A 26,258-nucleotide genomic window follows, 5' to 3' on the forward strand; every position below is an offset into this window, starting at 1 on the left:
GCGAGCACGAGACGACAGTGAGTACCAGCGCAGAGTGCTATGTTTGTTCTCTTCTCAACCTCACTCTCGTGTCCGCGCTATTTTTACGCGCTGGGAAAGAAAGGAAAGGCGGCATGAAAAGATAGTGGTAGGAAAAGTGAATATGAAAGGAAGATGGAGAATAGAGTTTGTCAGAAAAAAAAAATAAAAAAAAGAAGGAAACACAGCCGGAATGAACGAGTGACCGAAATACCGGTCCTGGGTCGGTGAGCAGAGGAAGAAGAGACTGAAGCCCGGAAACCTAAATGGGCAGGAAAGGAAACATTCTTAAAGACACACGCAGAAGGATGAAGAAAAAAATTTGTGCACACAAAGCAATTGAGATAAAAGAAGTACAGATAGATGGAGGAATAATAATTCAGTGGCGAACAAAGTAAATCGAGGACTGGACAACCAGAGTAATCGATACGGCACATTGTTCGCTATTATTAAAAGATAACTCCTTCAAGAAGAAAGTCAGCACTTGCGCCGAATTGTAAAACTATTCTGCTTGGTAGAGATGATTCAAGTGGAGCGAAAATTAAAGCAAAATCGCCAACTTAAAACACCTTTCGAATGCAAAAACAATGTTTAAGTATTCTGAAAAAAAAAAATGTGACTAATTCATGGCTGAAACCGAATTTTGTAGTGAGCAGGGGAAGGGCAGCAACTTTTGTAAAATCGAAATGTCTGCTAAATGCAGTAGCATAAAAATGATCTAAGTCACTACAAATTGCCCTGGAAGGGGAAGTTTGTAGTTTCTGTACTGCCGTGCACTGCCTCGTGCTATGTTATGGACTTGCAAGGGTGGTAGAACGAGCTAGTTGTTAATTCATATTTGAATAAAGCAGCGCGCTCGTAAGACACGGACAGAGAAACATGGGACAACACAGCGCAGACTTCAAGTGGTTCTTTTATTCCGGATCAACGCAATGTATACAGGAAAAGTGGGAGGGAAAGCATGGATAGCAGCTGATGAATTTGCACGCAACCGTAAGGTAACAAAGATGAAAACGACAGGAGATAATAATGCTGTACCTAGGAACAACCAAAAATGAAAGGGCAGATAAAATTATGAAACCAATCAGCTTAAAAGGGTAACAAATATTAGAAAACAAAATGCAACCGAAGAGCCAAAAAGGCCGTTAAAAGAAGAAGGATGGAAAGAACTAAGGCCAAAAGGGGCCAATAAGAGCTTAAAGCTTAATTCAAGAATTGTTAACATTAAAACTAAACTTCAATATTAGAAAAAATGAGAGAACTGGATCTGGCTGAAATAGTCTAATTCCCGTTTTGTTAGAGCTGTCGAGGGTGTTCTTCACTACCTCCCCCTTAGTAACCCTGCGGATCTCAAGGATGTCTCTTGTGGATGCCGAGAAAGTAAGCTGGCTGTGAGTTGATTGTTTAGTTTTACCATAGTAATGTTAAAGCCTGTTCTCCTGAATTCGAGCGTCGGAAGTCGGAACGCAGTGGTCACGGAGCGAAAGAGTTAAGCTGAAATCTGCTGCCCGACACTCCACATACATGCATAGTTATTGTTTTTCTACTGATATACCGCGCAGACTTCGGCGGTGCATGATGAGCGCTCAAGAGTGTGCGGTTTTCTCTGCAGTGATTAGGCAGATAAACAACCTTATGTTTAGGTGACGAACCAGTCCCATCGTGCATTATCGTCTCGCTTAATTGCTGTTTTTGTGTGTATAACGAGAGCGTATTATCCATAAATGACAGAGAGTAGATCGAAAAGAAAGAGACAGTAAGGCGAAGCGATCTTCATTTTTTTTTTCTTTTTTCGTATATTCACATGCTTTGCCGAAGCAGTCGCTTGGGGTCACGATTGCTCCAATGCAATGCGGCCGCCTCAGGTGAGAATGAAAATTATAAAGTTTACTACGCGGTAAACAAAAAACGGTGGGAACCTGCGGTGCGGTATACTGTGTGGTACAAAATGAAAGAACATTAAAATTAAAAAAAAAATACTAACAAAACTCGGTTTTCAAGTTCTCAATGTGGATGTCTAATGTGAGCTGGCGTCACAGTGTAACTAGCATTGAGGAACGGAGGAATTTCAGCAAACAAGTTCAGTTTATGGAGATGCGATATGAGAGGGTGAGCGTTGGGCAGCCAGGAAGTTGAGAGGTGTGTTTAATCTCCTTGACGAATTATCCCTATGTCGTGAATTCGCGACACAGAAAGGCGGTTCCCGCGGATAGGAACGGAGCTGCTGTTGGCAGATAGGGTTTCTTTTTAACTTCAGAGGACCTACGCAATAAACTTGGGGCGCTATCCAGTGAAAAGTGACGCTGTAAAACACAGAAATGTATCACGATACCATGCTACCTATACCGTACCACCGCAAAGTGAACAGCGCACGCTTCACCTCTCTTAGTGAGTCGCCGAACCGCACACGGGGCATGGTGGCTGAAAAATATTCACCTCTGGCCCCTCACCAGTTAGTGTGCCGGGAGTGAGGAAAAAGGCCTAGTTCGGTTTATCAGAGGACACGCAAGCGCACTGCAGGGTATATTGATATCACAAGTGCAGCGTCGTAGTGGCAATGAAGCTTTGCCGATTCAGTTTTGTCCCGCTCTATTTTGTCGCCGGTTGCACATGGTCGCTCAAATTGAAAGAGAACAAAGTCTCAGTACTCAATAAATGCTTACTACGTAATTTCGTGTGACGAGTACGATATTCTTTGCTATCTAGAATTCCTCTTGACGTATAATATCCAAGAAACATTACTAAGTTTAGTTGCAAAATGATGAATAAATTGGTCTTTTTGTGCAAACTGATCGTTCCTTACCATAATGAGCGAGCCTGCACATACACCGAAGCATTTGCGGCTCTGAGGAGTAAATATCATTTGTGTCTGCGTAGCTGGGGTAATTGTGAAGGAAAGCGTACTCTAGGAGAATTCACTATTTTTCTCTCTCTCTCTTCCTTTCTTTCCCCATTATTGCAGGACCTCTCAAAGATAAAGGATGATGACCGTGCAGACGTTGTTCTTATTTCGCTACAGTCTAATAGCGCCTCCAAACTGGTCTTCATGAAATCGTTGAAGCTGAGAAGATAAATAGTTCAGATCGCACGTGTATCAGAACGCCTTCCATCTTCGTCTTCGATAAAAGCTGGAATCGTCTAAAGTGCACTGTTTTCCAAAAGTGATTACACGTTTTTTTTTTGTTGTTGTTTTTTTTGCGTGTAAATGTGCTGCCTGAGAAGACTACAATTTGTTGAACGTTAGCGCTCATGGTGTCCCTGTCTGTTCTTGTGTCCTCGTCTTTTGTTACGCTGCAGTGTTTTGTACCTACGAACCAACAAGGCCAAAAAGCCGCCCTACTGTTCTTCTATTGGGGCCTGCAAAGGTACAAACTGACGGTCACATACATGAACAATGCCATAAGTGTACACACTGTAAGCCGCGATCTTTTGTCACTTTTAAGTGCCCAAGAGAAACTAGACAGAGGCGTCTCGCCTAAAATAACACTGTTGGATAAGTCAACGTCGTTCCGACCCAGTTTGCATAAACCGAGAGCATTTGGTCCCAGTATAGGCAACCTGGTTCCGACGAGTTTCCTCCCCACCAAAGTGCGACAGCAGCTGCTGCAGGCCTGTGACCTCCGACCCCGTACACAGCAACTTAGCCGACGAGCTATCGTGATTATTCAAACGGAAGACCTAGAGTGGAGGAAACACGGAGAAGCTGCAAAAGTCACCGGCTTCTGAATCTTATGATCTGCAGCTGTATACCAGAGGCATGGAAAACCTTTGCGAAAGCTAAAGTCATAACAAGGATAGCGCCGCGCGCAATAAATACCACAAACGAGCACTTCCTTCATCTTTACTTATGACTTACTTCCTTCCTGCGCTCACGCTCTACAGCACTCCGGCCTTGTGCAAAAGCGCTAACCTGACATGCTGCACCCGTCCCATACTTCAGAGGCGGTTGAGGGCCATGATAGACGCACGCATTGGTCATGAGGTGCGGCGTAATGCATTATCAGTATTATCATTTCTTCCTCGACTAATGCGCCTCTTATTAGATAGTATTTTTTATTAGATTCGGCAGGAAATGAGAGCGGTCCGACAGAGTATACTCTGTATGACAGAATGCATCGCAACGCTCGCGTATATCTGCTCACAAACGTCGGCATAAATCCAAACTTCCTGCTTTGAAACCTTTCTGATATGGCGCTAAGGAAGCACCGCCGACGTGGACTCTTCGGGCCGGCGGCGGGAGGGAGCTACAACACTTCTAGCGGACGGCTTCGGGTGGCCGTGACATAAACACTGCAAAATAGAGTGAGCAGTGCCCATTTGCAATGCATGAGACACAAGCGACAGGCCCGCTAGGGCATAAAGATAAGAAGAATCAAATAAACATCGCCGCGCGGCAAGAAGGGCGAGATAGACCACGGCTCCTACGGCTCGATGCGATCCGAAGAGCGACCGCCGTCGTGCGCGCTTGCGTTTGTGTGTGGGTGTGTTGCTCGATATATACGGACCCGCAATGTATGCCGATGGGCCAGCGTGGCGTCATAAATTTCGTGCACTCGCTACACTGGTAAATCCGCAACTGATTTGCGAAAGACAAACCGTCCTCGCTGTTGACAAAATGGTCTCGCCAGCGCCTGTGCCTTTGAGAAATGTCGGCAAGGATGGTCCCGCCGCATGCCACCAAGAGGCACGGCGCCGGGCGCGCTGCAGCGCGTCGCGCCGGCGCCCATTTGTCAACGCGCCGCCCCCTTCGGCGCGACAAGGACGTGGCCTGCCGTGCTCTGACTGACCCTGTGCAGTTCGAGACAGGTGCGAAATGCGGACATTCCTCGCTGCGCGCGCGAGTCGCTTTTGCATGTTGCCCGCACGGGCGTGCAGCGCCTATGCAATCCAATGCAGGGACAGGAATACTTGGAATTCTCTTATTTTCTGATTATCCTTTCCCGCGGAACACGAAAGGAAAAAGCAGAGCGCATCCCAGCCATCAGAGCGACAACTGTGTATATATTGTTCGCTCACAAGAGGGAAGGGAACATGAATACTTTGGAGATAAATGAACTGCAAAAGTGTAATGCGTGGGGGGAGGCCGGGAAGAGGAAGCGGTAAGAGGAGGGAAGAGGTAATAAAACGGCATGAGTTGCCGCTACTCCAGGAGCACGCGAAAAAAAAAAAAAAAGCTAACCTGCGGATGTACCGGCGACTGCGGCCTATCTCACAGCGATTGCATTTGGCGCTAAACGTATTTGTTATTTGTTATGAGAGAAATAGCATTGTGAGTGGCCTCATGCGCGTCGACCGGACCGAGGTGTTTCCCGTGCTACTTTCTGTATGCAGTACAGTACCAAGCTGTAGGGTTTGCACATATTGTGCCATAAAAGAACGACCCTTCGGCAGATGACAATTACAATACTCGCAGTACTCTTCTTTCATTCTCATCAGACTTCTAACGAGAAAATTGGGCCTACTTTTTCGGTGCATACGATAGTTGCATTATCGGTGTACAGACTTGAAAACATTCTGCTTTGGAATTTACGGCTCAGTAGCAGGAGCACTTACCGAATTTCTGCGAGCCTGGGAGTCCCCTGCAAGCAGCAGACCTATAAACACATGAAGCCTTTCGTTTTATAGCGCTACGTTGCCAAAGCACTTTCTTTTCTGCTCATCAGCAACCATATTTTTCGGTCTCATTACTGCGCAATATTTGTTCCTTATCTATAGGAACCTGCAATTTACTTAAAGAAAACAAAAAGACAAGTGGGCATCGGAAGTCTTTATCTCGAGCCATAACGCCTAGCAAGGGAGCAATTCATTCTTTCCGTGCAAGGAGCGATAAGCGGGTAAAGGACGAAGCAGGCTTCCCGGTCTGGATTCAAGATTGATCTTCGTAACGCGCAGGCGTGCGCACAAAACTCCGGCCTCCGAGAGAGCCTTGTGCACTCTTCGCCGCCGACTGCACGGCATCCTCTTGAGGCAGGCTGCGCTGATGTCCAAGTCTGCAGACGCAGCCTTTGCTATAGTGTATAGCTCTTTTTCTTTTTTTAATTGCTCACCCACGACAAGTCTGTCGAAACATCATCTACGTTAGCTTCGTTAGGAGCGAACAATGAGTGGAAAAGGAAGAAATTTCTATTAACAAATACAATGTTTCGTTCGCTCGCTTAGTATTTACGTTGTCTCATTCTTCGATGTGGCTTTATTTCAAAAATACAGTTTTATAGAAACAGCTGCTGAGTAACCTAGCCATTTTGTATTGAACAGCGAGGGATATCAGTAATGCCCTCAGAGCCTATCTCCAGAGGAACCATTTCTGGTTGCTTATTTTCAAATGTGTCGGATTGTACATTATTGGTAGAAATCACTACATTTTCTGATCGATGCATATCAGAGGAGAGTTTTGTTTCTGTTATCGGGAAGAGAACTAGCGGAAGCTACTTCGAAGAGTTAAGCGTTCCTTCGGTCAAGTTTAAGCGCAGCGCTTCACTTCGAAGCAGAGCTTGTGAGATACGTACATTTTCACATTCGATCTCCACTACGAAAGGTAGTAGTCATGCTCGAGATGCCGATTCCGTTCAATTCGTCTCCTCACCGATAAAATTTGTTATGTCCGGTTCAAGACAGGTGATTAGTGCATAAAAAATTCGAACTAAAAAGGCGTAGTGCTTTTCGTCCTCGTCAGAAATGTCTTCCGTGATACTTCTAGCTGGAAAGCGAAAAGTAGACTTCTCACATTCTAAAGAGCAAAAGAAATGATCACAAAATAGTGACAAGAATGTCAAGTGTCATGACAGCGCTCCGCGCTCTTTCTCCAAGCTTGTCACGGACACCTTTCGGAACTGATCCGCGAGCTTTTCCTTGGAGCCGGCGCAGCCGAGCAAACGTTTCAGCGCAGCAGAGGCGCGTTATTTCCCAGCAAACAGCCCGGGGCGTGGTAAGTTCCACAGTTGTCGGCTGAAGATAAAATTCGCAAGTTTTCAAGGCCACGTAGAGTGCCGCAAGGAAAAGTCAAGAGCACTTTGGTGTCGCGATAAACTTCTTTTGTCACCTGTTTCAACCTAAGTAAACTGACTCACTGGTCTAGGCGATGTGCTTTTTGTGTCAAAAAGCAGGAAGAACGTGACGCGCTCGAGGGGAGGGTGATCACAGACAGCATGGCTGCATAAAACACCTAACCTCTCTTCTTTTAATCACAGTCATAGAATAAATACATTCTGCTTGAGAAAGACATTGTGCGCATACCAACAAAGTATCATTCTAAAGTAGAAATTTCTCGCGCAGCTTCTCGATTCTCTAACGTCTGAAATGCGAAACGAGAACTGTGCGAAAAATTACAAAAAAAAAATATTCTTATTGCGAAGAAAATCATTTTACATATTACTTAGCATGTCTAAAACTAGCTATAGCTTTCTCTTCATGAGGATAAGAATTTTGAATGAACAGGACACGCATAGTTCCCTCTTAGCGTCAGCGATCGATTTGATTTACTGCTGTGATTTACTGGACGCCATGGTTAGTTTATTTGCTGCAGATACTTCTCCAAAACATCAGGCTTCTTGGCAACAGACGACGGTGATCGCCGTTCTCACAAAATATCAACACTGAAGGTCCAAACGATATTTCGAAACACTCAAACCTTATTTAAGAAAGGTGTCGTTTGTTGTGTGCGGTTCTGGCGTGGTACTGTTAGCGGAGTTGCATGCCTGAAATAGCTGTGATAAGAACAAAAAAAAAACTTGCTGAAACTTACCGAACTACTAAAATGCCCACATTTGCAAGTGACCCCAGATGCACTTCAAATCCCTTTAATGAAGCACACAAATTCGCTACTTTGTCTACCGATTCAACAAAACTATTACCACTCTTTCTGGCTTCAATGAGATTGTCTGGCTGTCATTTCGCCCTTGGCTCCCTATACTCTGCTCACGAAGACCCTCGCACCAGCGAGCGTGAACGAACAAAAACTTGGTTTAATCTACTTTTCCACTAAAGAAAGCTTCATCGAATTTGGCAGGAAGTGGGGCAAGGCTATTTCTGTTATAAAGAACTCCCCAAACTTCCTAATTTTTCACAGCCCTTTTTCCTCGTTGTTGCACTCGTTTCCACAACGTGGTGCTGCGAATAAGACTAACGCCAGGAAGAAAACTCACTGTTCCTTCAAACTGAAAATTGATGAGCTAGAGCTTAGAGACCCTTTATGGATATTTTTTTTTTTTTCGCCCTCACGTTCCCCTGTTAACCTTCTGTGTGCGTGTATCTTCTTAGTGGCCTAAAAAAAATACAATAAAAAGACGAACCTGTTGACAAGAAACTACATTGTTTTCAAAAAAGCGGACACGCAAGAATTTTTATATCCGCGCATGGTATACAATTGGCGTAGCTCTCCCGATTGTCATCCAATTCCATTGTTCGGAGGCACCCGTCTTCGAAGTTCTCAGATTCCGCAGAGGCGCGCAGGCGTTAGGTTTTGCAGTATCTCTTCAGCTCTCTCGACGGAACTGGCCTAGCAGGTAATAAGCCGACAACTCCCGAAATAAGTTAGATGCTAACGTGCAAGACAGCTTTCGTAACTCTGCTTTTGTCCAATATCGACACCGAATAGTCAATAAATCAACAAATTCTACAATTCGTGTATCATTTGAGATTCCGTTTCAAACTTTAGGCTTCAGCGGCGATGCAGACGCGAATCGCTTCACTAATTTGGGCAACCTTATTACTCAGTGGTTGCCTGCACACATACAGCACGGACGTATCTCTCACAGTTTTTTAAAAGAGAATCCTTAGAAGGGAAAAAATATCGGCTGATACATGAGGGAAAATGCGTACAATTGAGTTAGTACCTTCTGATTCGGCAAATTTCATTAAACAGGTAGAAACGCAACTGTTTCCTGTGCCTTTTGAAAATACTTCATCCCTTTTCCCTCGGTGCAGGAAAAACGGATGACTTTTCTGCCTGTTATTATCCCTCCTCCTGTGACAGCGGCGCCAACATTGTTTTGGCAGTTGTTGTGACAGCCGCAACAAAGGCGTTGTTACGACGGACAGCGTTCTATGAAAACACTGATGTGAATGGATTGAACTTAAATGCCTCAGCGAAGGACACGTTCACGTGCAGGGGATTATTACAACAAGGCGGGCATCGTGCACGTCATGGAGCATAAGGAAAGCACAATTAATTACGTAAGCATATACAAAAAATATAATTTTTCACTTTGAGGAGCAATATTGAAATTCGAAATTGAAGGCCGTCAACAAAGAATGTGAGGATAGTTTTTATATTATCTTAATCGGCGATGTAGCTCAAAATACCGATCTGCGAAAATCGCAGTTGAACGCTCGTTCAGCGGGCTTTTTCGCATATTATACCTTTAAAATGACATCGCTGCGCCTCGTAATGTCGCCAAAATTATGTCTTCGTCTTCTACACCATAAACAAATCAAACTGGGCCTTATTTGAAGCGCAAGAAATGTGAGCGACGTCTTCTTATAAAGGAACCCACTTTTTACGACCAAGACTAACTTCGAATAATAATGTGGCCGCTTCAAGTCAACACTTTTAAAAAAGTATATTAGTTACTTTAGCGAATTGTCTTATCATCAAGTTCTATCACGTACATGATCTTCGCCTTGCTTTTGAGCCAACCTGAGCAGTCCGTACAGACGTATATCGCTTAGCTTTGTTTTTTTATTTTTTATTATTATTATTGCGAATGCAATACTGCGCCAGGTTTCGAGCCGTCGCGTGGTCCCGGTGGAAGCCACGTTTGGCCACGCTCCTCCTCCTCCTCCTCCTCCTCCGAGCAGAAGAAGAAGACTGGTAACTTATGCTCCCGAATCATACCCTTAAAAGATGAGCCTAAGTGTCCTCAATAATGTAGCACCTTACACTGATAGGGCGTGATAGGGGAATAATGTCGCAGGCAAAAAAAGCTTCCGCAGTAGCTATCGCAATTCTTGATGTAGAGTTTTTTTTTTAGCGCAAACAAAGACAAAGACAAGAAAGGCGAGACCCCTACATCAACATGAACTACCAACTCGCCCAGCACACAACCAGCAGGAAGTTTTAATGAAGTCTATCGCAATTCAACTAGGATTACCCAAGGTTAAAACAAAACAATTTTTTAATACCAGTCTCTATGGATTAAAAAAGGTATTGTATAGCCCGTTACAATCATTATATTCGTCGTACAGAAAGAGCAAAAAGATAAACTTTTTATAAACGAAGAACAGGGGCTATTCTTTGATATTCTTTCTTTTTCGAGTACTGCATGCAACTTCTGAGACGAGTCTACGTGCCGTACTACTATTTATTTATGTATCAAATCGTTGTCTCCCACTCATATAAGAGGAAAGAGCGCTGCGCAATCCATAATAAAACTGGGGCCTAGCTTCTAAACGTTCCTACAATGGGAACAATGCCATCGGTGATTTTAGCCGTGATTTTATTATTCATCAAGTCTAAAAAAAATAGGGGAGAGGGAGCTGAAGTGGGATTGAGTGAGTAATTAGTGGTCCAAAGAATGGTTCAGCCCATTTCAGGGAGTACAACCGCTCTCGGCGAAGCAAACACAAGTATACGCGAAAATGGCCCGGGCTTCTGCGGAGAAATTAAACAGCATGCCTGTTCCATTCATCGCGGCCATTTAAGCCAAAGAAGCCCGGGTTCCCTAATAGCCCTAACTGCCGGAAGGGACAATAAAGGTCGCGCTAGAACGACCTCTGGTTCGACCGCGGTCGGCGCTGCGCGGGCGTGCGGACGGCGCTGAGCTGCCTGCATTCGCGGCGCGCGCGTAATGAGTGCCCAGAGCCTCTTGACGCCCGCCGTGGTCAACCACTTTGTTACCGCACGCCTGCCCACGCCGCCGATTTCAAGTGGGGGGTCGCGGCGCTGGATTTTGAGGTAATGGCGGGTGCAAAAAGCGCGCAATTCCAACGGGCGGGCATCATTGCCGGGCTATTCATTCGGCATCAGTAGAAAATATATATATATATACGCGCAGATCGTGCGGCCCGCTAACACCCAGTCGCGCCGCGCGCCGCCATGAAAACGGTCGTTAAATGGGAGGCGCCGTGCGTGGAAAGATTTATAGCGGACGAGGCGCGAAAATATACGCGCCGTGGTGGTGGTCGGTTCCCGTCCGCCGGCGCTCGGCGAGAGACGCCCTTGTTTTCCCTTCGCGGGGATCTTTGTGGCAATACGGGCAAGTCGCGCAAAAGTGCGCGCTTTACAGGGGCTGCCTGCTCGCAGCGCTCGGGGGTCGGAGTGCACTCGGCGCCGCGAGTAGTCTGGACGCGCACTTTTCAGGCAAGGCTGCAGCAGAAAGGGTGGAAATGAAGTGAAGAACGCGCGGACAAGTTGCGCGGGATAGTGTTCTGGTGGGGCTTCACTGCACAAGCGCAGAGAGACGTATAAGGGAAAAGTTAAAAGAGGGGAAACAAGTTTATTCACACGAAACTAAGAAGACGCGCGCTGCACTGTAAGCATGGGGTCGCCATGTACTCCGTGGGGTGATTGTTTTGTAATTTTAGCTCAGCCTAGACCAATATCTGCTCTAATGACTGTAGCCATTGCCTCTGTCCTTCTGTCTTCCATCTGCTAGCTGCCTCCATTAATTACATTGATTTACTTATTCGTAGTTGATGGAATTTTCAGCTTTGCCGCCTTTCACGGCACGGTCATGCGGTCATCATCGCTTCATGTCGTAAAAAAAAACCGAAAAAAAAAACCTGAGAACAGCCATAGATCGACGTATATATGCGCCAGGTCTTTGCATTGCACAGGGTCAGTCTGCCTGATCCCTGCTGTATGCTGTGACGCAAACCTCTAGTACGCCTCCACTATATCTGTACTCTACTGTACAGAATTAGGCGGCGTAGCTTTCGACATAAACTATGTTCCGTAGTGCATCATAGATATCTGAATGAGCATATTTTTTAGAGCGCAGTGCTTTGGCGCCCGTTCCTGGGTTTCGCGTCGTCGTCGGCGTCGGGCGCGTCAGCCTCGTAACCGGCTGCGCACGTGCAGCCACCGGAAAACAAAAGGAAAGGAAGGAAGGGAGGGGGGGGGGGGGGGGGGGGGTTTCGCCGAAACCAGCGCTAGCAGCGACTGACTGATGCCGCCGACGCCGCTATCGAGTCAAGGCAACGTGAATGCGTAGACCACCGTCGCCGCCACACAGAGAGAGAAGAAGGGGTCTCCCCCCTTTTCCTGCGTGGCGGCGAGGGTGCTCTCCGGTTACCGAAACGCCGGCTGATCACAGCCCGTGCATCCCGCTCTCACTCGCTTCACTCGCTAGCGGCGTCAACGGCATCAGTCAGTCGCTGCTATCTGTTCGTAGCGCAACGTTCCTATGGACCCACGCGCTGCCTCCCGCAACCTTCTGCTCACTTCATTTCTCCGTCCACAAAGTTTCTTTCATGACTGCCAATAACTGTTTGCGGAGCGTTTCTTGAAGGAATACGTGTGAAAATTAAAAAAAAAAGTCTGTAATTGTACATACGTGTCTTGCTCGAAATCTTTGCCTCAATCTATCGCAAATGTGAAACAGCTGACGAGCTGCGCTCCAATTTCGCATTAGGAAGTAACGTAATCGGGCATTTTTTTTCGCATGCAGTGACATTACACTATAACAACCAATATATTCGCTTTTTTTTTTTTTCAAGGGGGGGGGGGGGAGGAGGCTAGCAGGTTTTTCCAGTTAACGTTGTTGATATTGTCAACAAGGCTTTCATCGGTTTTCCATAGCAGTCTCCAGTATTCGATATGAGTGGTAGTTAAAGTTTATAAGCAAAAACCTCGCATTGCAGAATGGGTCCATTCCTTTATTATTTTCGCTATAGTACCTTGCAATATTTCAAATTTGCCTTACAATTAACAGTGATGGCTTAAAAATGTGGACTTGACGCTTATGTGCGAATATTAATTCAAGCGTCAGCGATATTCATATGAAACTCTTTTATGGTATCCTCTTTTCCAAACCTCGAAATTTAAGACAAATGCGCCCACATTTTAGCGTTAAGGGTTTCAAGCCTTAGTCTTGTGGCAGACATTGCTTCATTTGCTGCAGATACGAAACCAATTTGTACCAAAAGTTGCACTTATCCCTTTTGTACGAAGAGGAAAAGGAGATGTTGTTTATGTTGCACTGGACTAAATTCGCTGCGGATGTTCTGAGAGGACAATGGCCAGAGCAAGAGCCGTAATTGGCTAATTGCTCGATGGTTATGAAACACAGCGACACGATCGATTACTAGGGCTTCGGCTGATCATGAATAAGTCATATGAGGAAAGCTTACGAACAGCTTTGTGAATATTGCCATTTTATGTAAGTGTAATTCATGAGGGCCCTCTACTGTGGACGCTCACAGTTTTTCAACAATGCAGTGACTCATCACCCTGCAGCCTAGAGGAAACCCCGAGGCCTATCTCAGTAGTTTCTTGCTGCACTACCAAAGCTACGATGAGTGCAGAGGCGATATACAGTCTGTCGTTGCGGAGTGTAGTGCCAGTGTAAAATGAGGGGGGGGGGGGGGGGGGGGGGCATAAAGCATTATGGAATGACATGCATTAAAGTGCGCATTCGGGAAATGCTATCTCATATCGAACCTTAATGTAAACTGGATTTACATACGCTGTTTCCCGAGTTTAGAATTCGCGACTCCTGCGTATGATGAAGTCACGTTTTCAAAATGAAGGCGTGCTTCGAGGCAGGCCGTCTCATTTCGCATTCAACACGTCGATGTTAGCGTGGGGTTTGCTTTGTTCTTTGCTCATAAATGGTGCATCCGGCGTTCATTTCGCCTCATCTCACCTACAGCAACACTCATCAGCGTTGCATTTTCTTTATTATTTTTTTTTTTTTATTTCTAGCTATGATTTTGCCTCTGCCGGGCCTAAAGAAGAAAGTCGGTTCGGTGACCAAATGGCTGCGGCTTAGAAAACCAAATGACGCCGCTGTGCTAAAGTTGACGGGAAGTTTTGAGTAAACAATTATATGAGGAACGCCTGAGGAAATTGAACAGTAACAGGCGAGCAGCTAAAGTATTTAAATACCTATACCTAAAAAGCGTTGACTCACAATGGAGGAAAGGAACTAGGAAACTAACCAGTAAGTATGCTGATCGCAAGGACGAAGAAATAAAGAGAGTTAAGCAACAGGGGCTGAAACGTGGAGGCTAACCAAGAGTGTTCTACTTAAGTTGAGGACAACTCAGAGGGCTATGGAACGAAAATTGGTAGGGGTAACATTAAGAGATAGGAAGCGTGCAGAGTGGGTGAGAGAAATAACTCAAGTTACTAACATTCTAGTGGAAATTAAGAAGAAGAAATGGACATGGGCAGGACATGTAGTGCGAAGAGAGGATAACCGATGGTCGCTTAGGGTAACAAACTGAATTCCAAGGGAAGGAAAGCGTAGCAGGGGCCGGCAGAAAGTTAGGTGGGCGAATGAGGTTAAGAAGTTCACAGGGATCAAGTGGATGCAGCTAGCACAGAACCAGGTTAATTGTAGAAATATTGGAGAGGCCTTCGCCTTGCAGTGGGCATAGTCAGGCTGATGATGATGATGACGATGAAAAATTGCATAAATTTTATGGAAAAGAAACAGAGTGTAGAACTATACTGAAAGTGGGAAAGGCAGATCAGGAAGGAAGCTTTCTTTCATAACTCAAGAGGCAGTGCCCTACTTTTTGAAGCTATATATGGGAGCCTTAGAACACCGCATCTACAAAAAGAAAAATAACCAAGGAGATGACGCATGTGCTGTATGTGGTGACTCCAGTGAAACAACTGACCATATTATACTCGAATGTAATGGTATCCATCCGGATGTCGATGCAGGCGCCGTCACTCTTCCTGAGGACCTGGGGTTCGAGATACCAGTGGTCGGTGAATGAATCTGCGGTGGAGGCTAGCAAAAGGCGGTGGAAGATTGGTGGCTTAAAAGTAAAAAAGTTACATAATGTTAGTAATGTAGAAATAAATATTCAGTAAATGGAATGATTGTATAGTTAACCGATCTAAAACAATATTCAAGATATAGGGGAAAAAGTTGAGCATGATAGCAACTGCTACCATCCCGTTTCGAAGGGGACGCTCTTATATTCCGTCCGTCCGTCCGTCCGTCCTCCCGTGTGCCAACACGGCTTCGTTGCGTGCGATAAACTAAAAGCACAGATGTGGCAAACCACGTAATGTTACTCAAAACGATATTCTAAAGCTTACGTATGTTGCTTCAAAGTTTGGTACGCTGAACGGATCTATTTATACTCTTTTTCAACCACATCTCCATACACTGCAAGCAACTAGATGACGCGGCGCGGAGGAGCATTCTTGACTTGACATCCTTCGTGGTTGGCTGAACAGGGCTCCTAGTTTCCACGCTGCTGCAAGCAAGTGATGGCATAGAGTATATAGAAGACGCCGAGTCCGGACTTCTTTGTCACCTCAATGTTTTTTAGTCAATAGAAAAAATTATCACTGGTTCTCAATTATATGCCTTTAATTTCAATTTTCCTTTCACGAATTCCAAGCCTTGTGGTTGAAACTTTTTCAGACAGCCTTTCTAAAAGCAATAACTTAATTATATATTCTTTTGCTACCTGTTTGGTCACATTCAGTTTTCTGATCGGAACACACACACGCTTAATTTACGAAGGAAGAGAAAACGAAACCAAGCAGCCTGTCGTATTTTCTGTCTACATGGTCGTGCAAATTGTCAGACAGACCAAAAACGCATCCGCTAATGTGTAGCCATAGAATTTGACTTCCATGCAAGTCGCTGAATAACTAGCACTCTTGCGTGTGCCTCTGAACTTAAGCGGCTGTCATGGCGGTGTAATATCCGACGTGGCGGCCATACGCCCACCAGTGAAAAATTTTATACTTCAGTTCTCGGGTCCCCGTGGTCGGACCTCTAGTCTTGCAGCTCTAGACTTGAGACCCTTCCTCCCATTTTTTCCAGGAGCTGGTATACACTTGCATATTTTATCCCTTTGCTACGTGCCGTAGGGTAAGCTTACACAACAAGAAGAAAAAAGGCTCTCCTGGAGTGAAAACGTCTCAGATATTCGACGCAACCTGCCGATGTTCGAAGAGTCTGCAGCAGCCCATGCGTCCAGACCGCTTTCAGAGCTTTTCCTCCAAACGCGCAGCTGTGTTGTGCCCTTGAACTTTTGTAGCTGCGCAAGCAACCTCCACAAGGACAACACATCCCGGGCGTCAGCCAACACGACGACATAAACGTAACGCCTCGGGGGCCACGCTTTGGCATAACTTTGGCACCGCACCGCAGAATGCGTAACTAGAGAACAAAAAACAAGGTTTGAAAAACAAACGTTTTTAGCGCGTACACTTCGTATCCTGCGAGAACGCCTTTTTCTTGTTGTTTGTTCTTCGTGCTAGCTACCCCCCTGGGGATATCCAGAGGGGCACTCTAGCATTTTTCTTGCATATAGTAAGCACCACATCATAATAAAATGTACAACAGCCTTGGAACATTTGTGTGAACTTTTTGCATTGTTCGCGTGCGTCACTAATTTATCCACGGCTTCCCCGATCTACCAGATAGCAGACGAAAAGCTTTACTCACGTTGGGCTCATGAGCACCAGCCGTTACCGAACCATGCTCATTTTCTTCGTTCGAGGCCTATCTCACTCCAAACTTACTTATAGTTAGCCTTATTTCTCTTATACCTGCACTGCTCCGGCGCTTATTCCCGATGTTCTTTGATTTTAGCCGCGAACACATCTAAGCAGAGGCTCGTGAGTCAACTAAGTACCGAACCAGAACCATTTAATTAATCGAGAGTTAAAAATAAAGGCTAGCATCGTCTTCGAAAACAGATTACCGCTGCAGTTCAGACACCACCGGCTCGCAGGTTAAATACATTTTTTGCTCCTATCATGAGCACTGCAGTGTCCGCGCAACAGCGCATTTGTTTTACAGTTGTCAAACTTATGCTGTCAGCACCAAACGGAGAATAAAAGGAGGAGGAGGAGGAAAGGCAGGGAGGTTAAGCAGTAAAAGCAACCGGTTTGCTACCCTGCACTGGGGGTAGGGGATGAGTGGATATAAAAGTTGTGGGTGAGAGAGGGATGGGTGAAGACAGTACAGTCACATAACAGACATGCCACATCCTATCACGTCACAGTCATATCATAGCAAACTCATAGTCTTTCGATTAGGCGTGTGTTTTTCATAAAGCGGAGAAGTGCCTGGGAGGCCTTCACCGCAGACGATCGCCGTGGCCAGGGACCTAAAATCTTAATTTCAGTCAATGGGCGTCCATCTAGATGCTCCAGCGAACGGCACGTACAGACACTGCCTTTCCTCACTGTATATCGGGCACTCACAAAGAATGTGGCCTATAGACTTGTCGCACCCACAGTTTGTACATGCAGGGCTGTTTGCCATGCCTATCATAAAAGAATACGAGTTTGTGAATGCTACACCAACCCACAGGCGGTACAGCAAAGTTTCTTCGCGTCGGGGTAGGCCAGGTGGAAGCCGGAGCTTCGGGTCAGGGTCCAGGGATTTTAAGCGGCAGTTCGCAAACTGGCTATAATTCCACAAGGAGAGTGTGTGTTCCCGCGCAAGTGCGCGAAGCCTGCCCGCTGCGTCTGTCCTGGAAAAGGGAATCAACACACAATCGCCATCTTGGTTGGCTGTTCGCGCGACCTCATCTGCTCGAAGATTGCCCGCTATGCCGCTGTGTCCTGGAAGCCATTGGAAGATGATGTCATGTCCTCCATTAATTGCACAGGGATGAATTTGTCGTATTTCCGCAACGAGTTGTTCATGGAGAATAAAAAAATAGGAATCAATCAGATACAACTGATTTGTGTATGGCTGGAAGTGCAGGACAAGCGCGCTTATTCAACATGAAGTTGTCTGTGAACGCCGTTTTTTTTTTTGTGAATATATTGCGAGATTACGTCACAACAATAAATATTGTGACGGTAAGCAGGTCTACAATTCACGAAAATGGCAGGCGATACTTTATGAGCAAGCAGCGTTCCGCCGACAGCGCGCGAACCCACTTCAACGTCCTTTTCTTCCAGGCGCCACCTAAGAACACCAGGTGGCAATATAGTCAAGGATATCACTCCTCTCGACTCTTGTATTTTCTGCTATTTAGTGCGAAAGCGTGCCCTATTGGTCCCTGTGGCCATCTTAGTCAGAAGATTATGCTATTTTCATCAGTATGTTCCTAGCATTACGTACCTTACAATTTTCCGCAGTTGCTTGAGAATAATTGTCAAAAACGCGGCCTGTTTGATTTTTCTTATGGCAGTGTTAAAAAAAAAGTTAAAAGCCTGATTTCGCTACACATTGGGATGCCGTACCAATCTTATCAAACGCCGATAACAGTTTCTTACAATATTATCCTATTGCTTGAAAATAAAAGGGATGTCCAAGAACGCCTGATTTGGAGAGACATAATTTTCCATTAAGTGCCACGATGAGCACTGAATACCGTTGAGCTTATATTAATTTCTACTGCGGCCTCTAAAAAAAAAAAGAAATTGGGCTTAGTCTGCCTTAATTAATATCAAGGAACGACACACCACAAAGAAAGAAAGGTGCTTTTATACGTTAAGCATTTTCTGGGCTTCGACATCCGCTGGATTATATTAGGAATAGTGCGCTTCTTACGAAGTCACTGTTATATATTTCCTTTTGTTGCAAAGTTCTTTTTGTGGTCATTCTCGATACCTTGTGGCTCATAATATCTCGTTCGATTCAAAATTTGTTAATTCTGGTACATTATAGGGTTTATTATGTTGTCTTGCTTTCAAGAGCTACTTCCATTCTCCACCATGCTGACGGCACGTCTTTTTCATCTGACTTATTAAATTTTTCAGCCCCACGTGCAAACGCATGTCCTGAGTATCTCTCTCGTTTTCTTGCGGCACATCAGCTTGCATAAGAAGCGCAGACAAAACAAAGTAGATCATTTTTCCTCTAGTGGTAGACCAATGGAATTATTATTTAGGGGACATTCCAGTCGCGTCTTTTGCAACAGGTCGCGATGATTAAAATTTTTCTCACTCAATTTCATGTAAGTACAAAAAAATGTCATATACGCAAGACATGTTTTGTTTACTTTTTTTTGCACCAGCCACCTTGCATGCGGCTTTGGCATTTTTTTTTTCTTACGAGCTGAAATTTAACATTCAATGATTCTCCCTCTGCTTTTATGTGCTTGGTGCTCAGGGCTTAAATAGTGTAACTCTTCTGCCGCCAATAGCCCTCAGTGCAAAGAAATCTGTAATTGCATGAATTTGTCAAATAAAAATAAGAAAAAAGCAAGTTTTTTTTTTATAGTGACATAAAAACGAGCGATTAACAAAAAAAAAAAAAAAGTCAAGCGTAAATTCAATATAGCATGCATGTCGTATTTTATCCCTTTTCTCTTGCTTATGCTGCCTTCAGACAGCGCATGCACCATGGCATCCTATGTATTGCTGGCAACTTCTGAAATTCCGGCCTTTTCGCAAAATCAGGCGCCCTGAAGCGGTCATCACATATTTTGTGTGGACGGTTCTAGCTCACTTCTCCGGCACCCGGCGCACAAAAGTTAACAACTCTTAGGGCCGACATTTTATGCACAGGAATGAAAAATTTCCCACAATAAAAGGGCACAGCACATTCCTTGGCGGCAGCGAAGGTAAAAGCGAAAACTTTCTGGATTTTATTTTTCTGTGCGTACGCGCATGTGTGTGTGCATGCCTGCGCGCGTGTCATAAAAATTTGTACCAGGAAGAGATGTAGTGTATACCCTTGACACAATTTGTTCTTTTATGCACTGCAAGGCGAGCTTCGGATAAGCAAGGGCAAAACAAAATTATTCTCTTTCTCCATACCTAACACGTGTATCTTTTTTTTTTTTTTTGCGCTTTTTACGGGGTTCGCCGCATGTGCAGCGATTGTTCTTCGCTGCATCTCCTCTTTGATCGCGTCGGCCCACACCTCCTCCACCGTCCTTCGGGAGCGAGTTTCAAGAGCACAACTGGAAGTAAGCGTTATGAAGAAAGAGCCACGCAGAGAACTCTCCAAAGGGTGCCGCGCTCTCGGCCGCCACAGAACAGCGAAGTGCCGCGCAGTGAAAGGGGCCGAGCAAGAAGACGGGGCTCATGGGAAGGGGTCCCGATACCAGCATTCCTTGACCAGAGAAATAAAAAAAGTCACCACGGCGCACGCAAGGCGTCCGAAACAAAGGAAAGTCCGCGCTGCAAAAAAAGACGAGCGTTCCCCGAATTCTTGAACCTATAGGGCCGCCGACACAGCCGAAAGGCATTCCCGGGCTGTGTTGGCCGGAGCTCATTCCGCGATTGTTTACACTTCAAAGCACTGCGTTGCTGATGCCGCAGCGAAGCCAGCTTCCGCAAATACTCGGCAGCCACTTAATGAGCCTGCTCCGAGGCTCTCGCCAGATGAGCAACCAAACAGAAACTATATCGCCTTTGCTACGGTCGTTACTAAAGGGAAACAACCGTTCCTTGGTTTCCTCCTCCCCTCCTCTCTCCTCCATCGCTCCAGCCACTTTCTTTGCCTTATATGAGGAAAAAAGAACTGTAAGGAAAGAGTGAAGAGAAAATAATAACACGCATTCTTGCAGGACGCTAGGTTTTTTTTTTGTTTTTTCTTCTCTGTCCATCTTTTTTCGGAAGTGACCTACTTTCCAGTAATTATGAGCCAGGGCTTCTGGGAGAATAACAACTGTTGAGGCAGGGTGAATGAATTTCTTCTTGTTGCCATGAAATTTCGTCGCTGGTAGTTAAGCATTATTGCAATGAGTCCCAAAGTTGGGATAGAAAGCGGTTTTGGCGAACAAGATTAAACATTAGACGGGATTAGACGTGCTTTACATCAGTAGCATCGCGAGACATTCATTTTACTTGCTGGAGTTACATGAACACTATCGAACAATGGGCAAGGAAGAAACAGGAAGAGTAGAGGTGGTGTTTTTCAGAAGTCTCTGGTTTTCTTTGGAAAAAAAGCACTAAAAAATACTGACCTTAAATTTCAGCTTGAAAAAAAAAAAAAAAAAGCGGTAAGTTTCGTTCATTATCAAAAGGCCTTTAAATGCCAACGTATGAGTACAATCAGTAAAACAGTATTTTTTCTGATGCACATAATTTTCTGTTCATTCTAAGTGGTGGACAACAATCAGCCTAGACTCTGTAGCTGACTAAGATTTCCACTCCATCATAATAATGGCTTGGTTTGGTTTGGCTTATAAGATTTAACGTCCCAAAGGGATGGCGTAGGTAATGGCCGCCGGTGATTTTGACCACCTGGGATTCTTGGTTCTTTAACATGCACTGACAAAGCACACTACACGGGTGCCTTGCTTTTTGACTCCTAGGAAAGTAGCCGCCGCGGCCGTGATTTGATCCCGCATCTTTGGGTTCAGCTTTCGAGCGCCGTGACCATTGAGGCGCCGAAGCGGAACTCCATAATAGTGAACGCGACGCTCGCACTATATATCCCTTGTAACTAAACCACTGAAAGAAAGTAGTTTTCGACTGCTTTAGGTTCAAACTAGAATAAGATCCCATTATGCCTCCTGCATTAAACTACAGATCAGTTCACAATGAAATCAACTAAGAGAATAAATTTATTAGATGATGACGGCCCAGCCTCCAATATAACATATAAAAAGAAGGTAAAGCTTTAAGGGAAAAAAAATGTTACAGTTCAAGCGCTACCAGTACACATGCCAGCATACAACAAGAGGGAAGCAAATATAAGAGAATGCAGTAAATGAACCACGCATGTGTTCGCTGTAAGAAATCTAAATGACGAGCAACCTAACACGTAAGAGCAATGCCGTCAAATCATAGTTGTTAGAAAGGCTCGACTGATTAACTGTTTTTTTTTCCTTTGTTTTTTCGACAAGGTGTCATCTGTCTGTATTCACCACAGCAAAAATCACCGTAAAATTTGCCATGACTCGCATCGACCATTCACTGCAAAAAAAAAAAAAAAAAAATTAAAAAGTAAAAGAATAAGGAGGACAAATATTTGTACAATAATTGTATTATATGCTAACTCTGTATAAAAGGAACGCTCTAAAAAGCGTGCTAAACTTTTGTTACCGAATGTTTTAAAGCTAGCAGAAAGCATTTTTTTTTTGTCTTTTTAATGTCAACACGGCTCTTGAATTATATTTCTATCTTTTGAATACGAAACTCCTCTCAGACTGCCCGACCACGTATTTTTTCTTTCTTTTTAGTGGCTACCCTGCGTCTACTTTCTACCTCGAAAAAGAGCAGCCAACCGAGTTCCTTTTTTTTTTTTTTTGTCTACTTACATAAGCCTAAGCCTCTTACTAACCGCTACACGCCTCATTCCATGTCAAACATTTTTACGGTTTCAAACACCGTCGCCCAGGTGTACCCGTTTCATTAGCTTAAGTTAACCTTCATGAAAACTTCGCATCAGGGAGCGCTATTAAAAAGAGTTGCAGGATCTAATCGGGCTTAAACACCTCCGCGTAGCGCCCAGACACAATTGGCGGGGGGGGGGGGGGGGAGGGGGGGGGCGCCGCCGGAGCAGCGCCGCACAACGCACACAGCGGCCGGGCATCGATCGAGCCAAGGTTTGAACGGCAGCAGCGCGCCGCCGCCGCCGCTGCCGACCCGGTCACGTTCGGGCGTTAGCGGTGATTAAGCGATTAGGCCGCCAATCGCACCCTCATGGCGGCGACAAAAAAAAAAAAAAAAAAAAAAAAAAGAAAAATAAAAAACGAAATTGCTAGAAAGAAAAGCAGACACACAAAGTGCTCCAAGAGGCGGCAGAGGCAGGAGCGCTAAAGCGGTCCTTTTCATTCTCTACACTAGCCGGACGCTCTCTCTCTCTCTCTCTCTGTCTGATCAAAGCTTGGGACCGATGGATCTCGGTTGCCCAATTCTAGGTGCGTTGATTCATCGCACCCTAATTCTTGCTCATACTTCTGCGCCCGATAATGTCTGAATGTGATACAACGCTGAGCGAGCAGAAACGTTTGGGTAGGCTCGTAAAACGTTGAGAAAATAAATTAGCCCCGGAGCTGAATTGGCGCAATCATCGCGTATCGATACAAGTCACGACCTGCACTCGTGACACATGTGCACATTAAACATGGTGTTGTGAAATTCTCGGTTCCTTTTCGATGTCCGAAGGATTCAAGAGACGAAGAGAACATACTGAACCCGATACCTTGTCCAGGCGTCTGGAGTATACCTATATCGAAACAAGTGGGGAGTAAAGGAGTGAGTAGGGAGCCTCACCAGTTTTAGCGCAAGCTGACGTGGTTACTAGAGGGCAGCGTGATTTCTGCCACACTATGCCGGGCTTTATACAATATGGGTACAAAGCTGAGATTCAAGAGAACAAGGTCAGCAGGGTCTCGGTAGTTTCGCAAGCTCGGTTGACACGCACAAAAATTTGAAAATGTTCTGCGTTCATTGCCTCAGTACTATGAGTAATGCAATTAGCATATATCTCTCATAAATATAAAACAATTAGCTATTTAAGAAGGAGGCATATGCTTCATTGTATTAGAAAACGTTGACATTTCGCGCTATTTTGAAATCATCCTGATGGTGAACGTGATGCAGTTGGTATTATGGACGGTCGTTACCCTTGGCGTGGGAATCGCATTCGAAAAGCCTAGAATATATCAAATGCTAGAATGTACCAAATAACATTGTAATTTAGGCTCCTCAGATATTTTCTCTGGAATTAAGCGTTTGTGAAACGTTTTATCATGGTAAGACCCGGGGTTATACCATTCAACTTTTCTGGGATTCGTTATTCCGAAGAGCTACTTGTAGCCACAGAGATTAACAGTGAACGGGTAAATTGGAGTGTACTCGGCACGACCAGGTGTTTGCAAACTACTAAAAAGACTTGGCATGCGAAGGTTGTCTGCGGATCTTTGAAGTGCATAAGGTGGCCCCCCCCTTTCTCGTGCTCACAGGCGTTTGACATCAGGGACATGAAAACTAGACTTGTCTGTCGGGATTATTACATCGGTAAAGGACACATGTGTGCTCGTCTGGCTGGGTCGAGAAACACCCAAACCCTTTTGTAACCATCAGTTTTCTAGATCGGGTTTCATTTCTCACCCATCATAACCTTATACCAAAGAACATTTAGTAAAATTTTAGGGTATCTTGTTTTTATTTCTTTTGTTTTTTTCTTTTGTGTGTGTGTGTGTGTGTGTGTGTGTGTGTGTGTGTGTGTGTGTGTGTGTGTGTGTGTGTGTGTGTGTGTGTGTGTGTGTGTGTGTGTGTGTGTGTGTGTGTGTGTGTGTGTGTGTGTGTGTGTGTGTGTGTGTGTGTGTGTGTGTGTGTGTGTGTGTGTGTGTGTGTGTGTGTGTGTGTGTGTGTGTGTGTGTGTGTGTGTGTGTGTGTGTGTGTGTGTGTGTGTGTGTGTGTGTGTGTGTGTGTGTGAAAAGAAAAACGGTGCAAGGCAAAGAAATATGGGAAATTGATACTACATGAGTGAAAACAATTACGAGCGGATGTTTTAATTCCCCAACGCGATGAGGTCGTAGAATTATTTCCAAAAAGTCGCTCTTTCTTAGTCGCACCATCGTTTGGCAAGGAGATAGGATGCTGGTATAGAAGGCTGGTGTCTGCGCTGGTTCAAAAGTGGTTCTAGCATTGAGAAAAATTTTTCACTGCAGGAGTGGAGGCTGTATACGCAGTGCTGTGCGGTGTCATTGCACGTTAAATATTCCCAGGGGTCATAGTTTGTGAGAAGCACTCCGATACGACGCTCCTTATAGTCCGTTGTTGCGTCAGAACGTCGACTGCTTACGAGTTAAAGCTCAATGAGATAACTTCAGTGTGTCGGTATAAAAATCTCACGTGGGTTGGTATGCTGCCTTTTACCAAACAAGTCTGTTATCAGTCATGATGTAGAATCATCAAGCACGCTATTACTACCTTGCCACAAAATATCATATAGTACTCCTCACAGTAATAAATCAAAGTTTTTAGCCATAACTTTTCCACAGTTACATGACACCATTTAGCCAGCATGTGTTTTCAACTGGCGTGCGAAAGCCCCATCAAAAGGGGGAAGTTACACGATCTCCATGGCAAAAGGCGCAATTGAACAATCCGAAACGAGCGCCGTGATCTGGTAAAGAGACTGTTTTTCTCATAAGATTGAAAACGTGACGAAGGGCTTTGGCCTGGATGAGACAATTTAGGCTCATAGTATGAACTAAATAATCTTTGAGTTTATGCAATCATGCAAGAAACCATTACGATTTCTTTTATGAGTTTTCGATGATAAGGGCTTAGCCGTAAGCAGAACTTTAAGTCGCCACGCTACTTTGAATTCGACGGCGACACGTTCAGTGGAGTCTCAATGCCGATGCAGCAGTCAAAAACGTGTGTCACATATGTTCCATTTTCTCCTGTAATATTGCACTCTCCTGGGAACAAACGCACTAGCACCGTGAGCCTCCCACGTTGATTGCCCTCCTTCATTCTAGGAACGCTTAGTTACAACCTACGGGTCCGCTGCAAGCTCCCCTTTAAAACACTGCTTTTTTAACGTCCACATTCACCTGGCAGGAACAGTGAGAGTGTACTGGACGGGTACCCATTTTGAGACCTGAGATTAAGCAGCAAATCTGTGAAGTATTAGGCAGAGGGAAACAAACATGCCCAATAAGAGCCTTCAGCGCTCTTTCAACAGGTACAAGACAGCAGCCACAATAAGCATGCTGTGCCGCTCGCGGGAACGTCGTTCTTGGGTGTCTCGCGAGGCGCAGTGAGCAAAGGCAGCCGCCGTTCGATTTCGCTCCTTCCGAGTACGCGCCTTCTGGGTCCATTTGTCAAAGGGAAAAGCTCGCTTTAAAGCGACTGCCAAGAGCGAGAAGGGAGAGCGCAAACAGAGATACGAGCTTCCAATGTTGAGCGCCCATCTGTTATCCTCGGAAACGGGGACGCAGTGGGCCTTTTCGTGGTGGAAGCTAGGATTTTCTTGCTGGGATATTTGAGCCGAGTAAGCATCCTGCCCCGGGCTACATAAGCTCCGTCGTCGCACTGCCTTTTCTCGCCGACCCCTCCCCGCGCTGTTCTTGTTGTCCTTGTTTCATCGCACCTACAAAAGGCACCGTGCATATAGAACGACCGGCAAATGTTCCGTTTATAACCGGAGAAGCGGGCGTACGGCTCTTTACGCGCACGTGTTCTTGCAAATTGCATGACGGCTTGTCGGCCCGCTGGTGGCTGCGAG

The 26,258-nt window shown here is 45.2% G+C and overlaps 1 long non-coding RNA gene across 1 annotated transcript in view; it reads left to right on the forward strand.

Annotated features, from left to right (window-relative positions):
• Positions 1 to 26,258, forward strand: part of LOC146203291 (uncharacterized) — a 431,396-nt gene that overhangs the window by 187,548 nt on the left and 217,590 nt on the right. The window lies entirely within an intron of this gene.

Source organism: Amblyomma maculatum, chromosome 1 (genome assembly GCF_055883805.1).
Source record: "Amblyomma maculatum isolate TAMU_Amacu chromosome 1, ASM5588380v1, whole genome shotgun sequence".
Lineage (NCBI taxonomy): Eukaryota > Metazoa > Arthropoda > Arachnida > Ixodida > Ixodidae > Amblyomma > Amblyomma maculatum.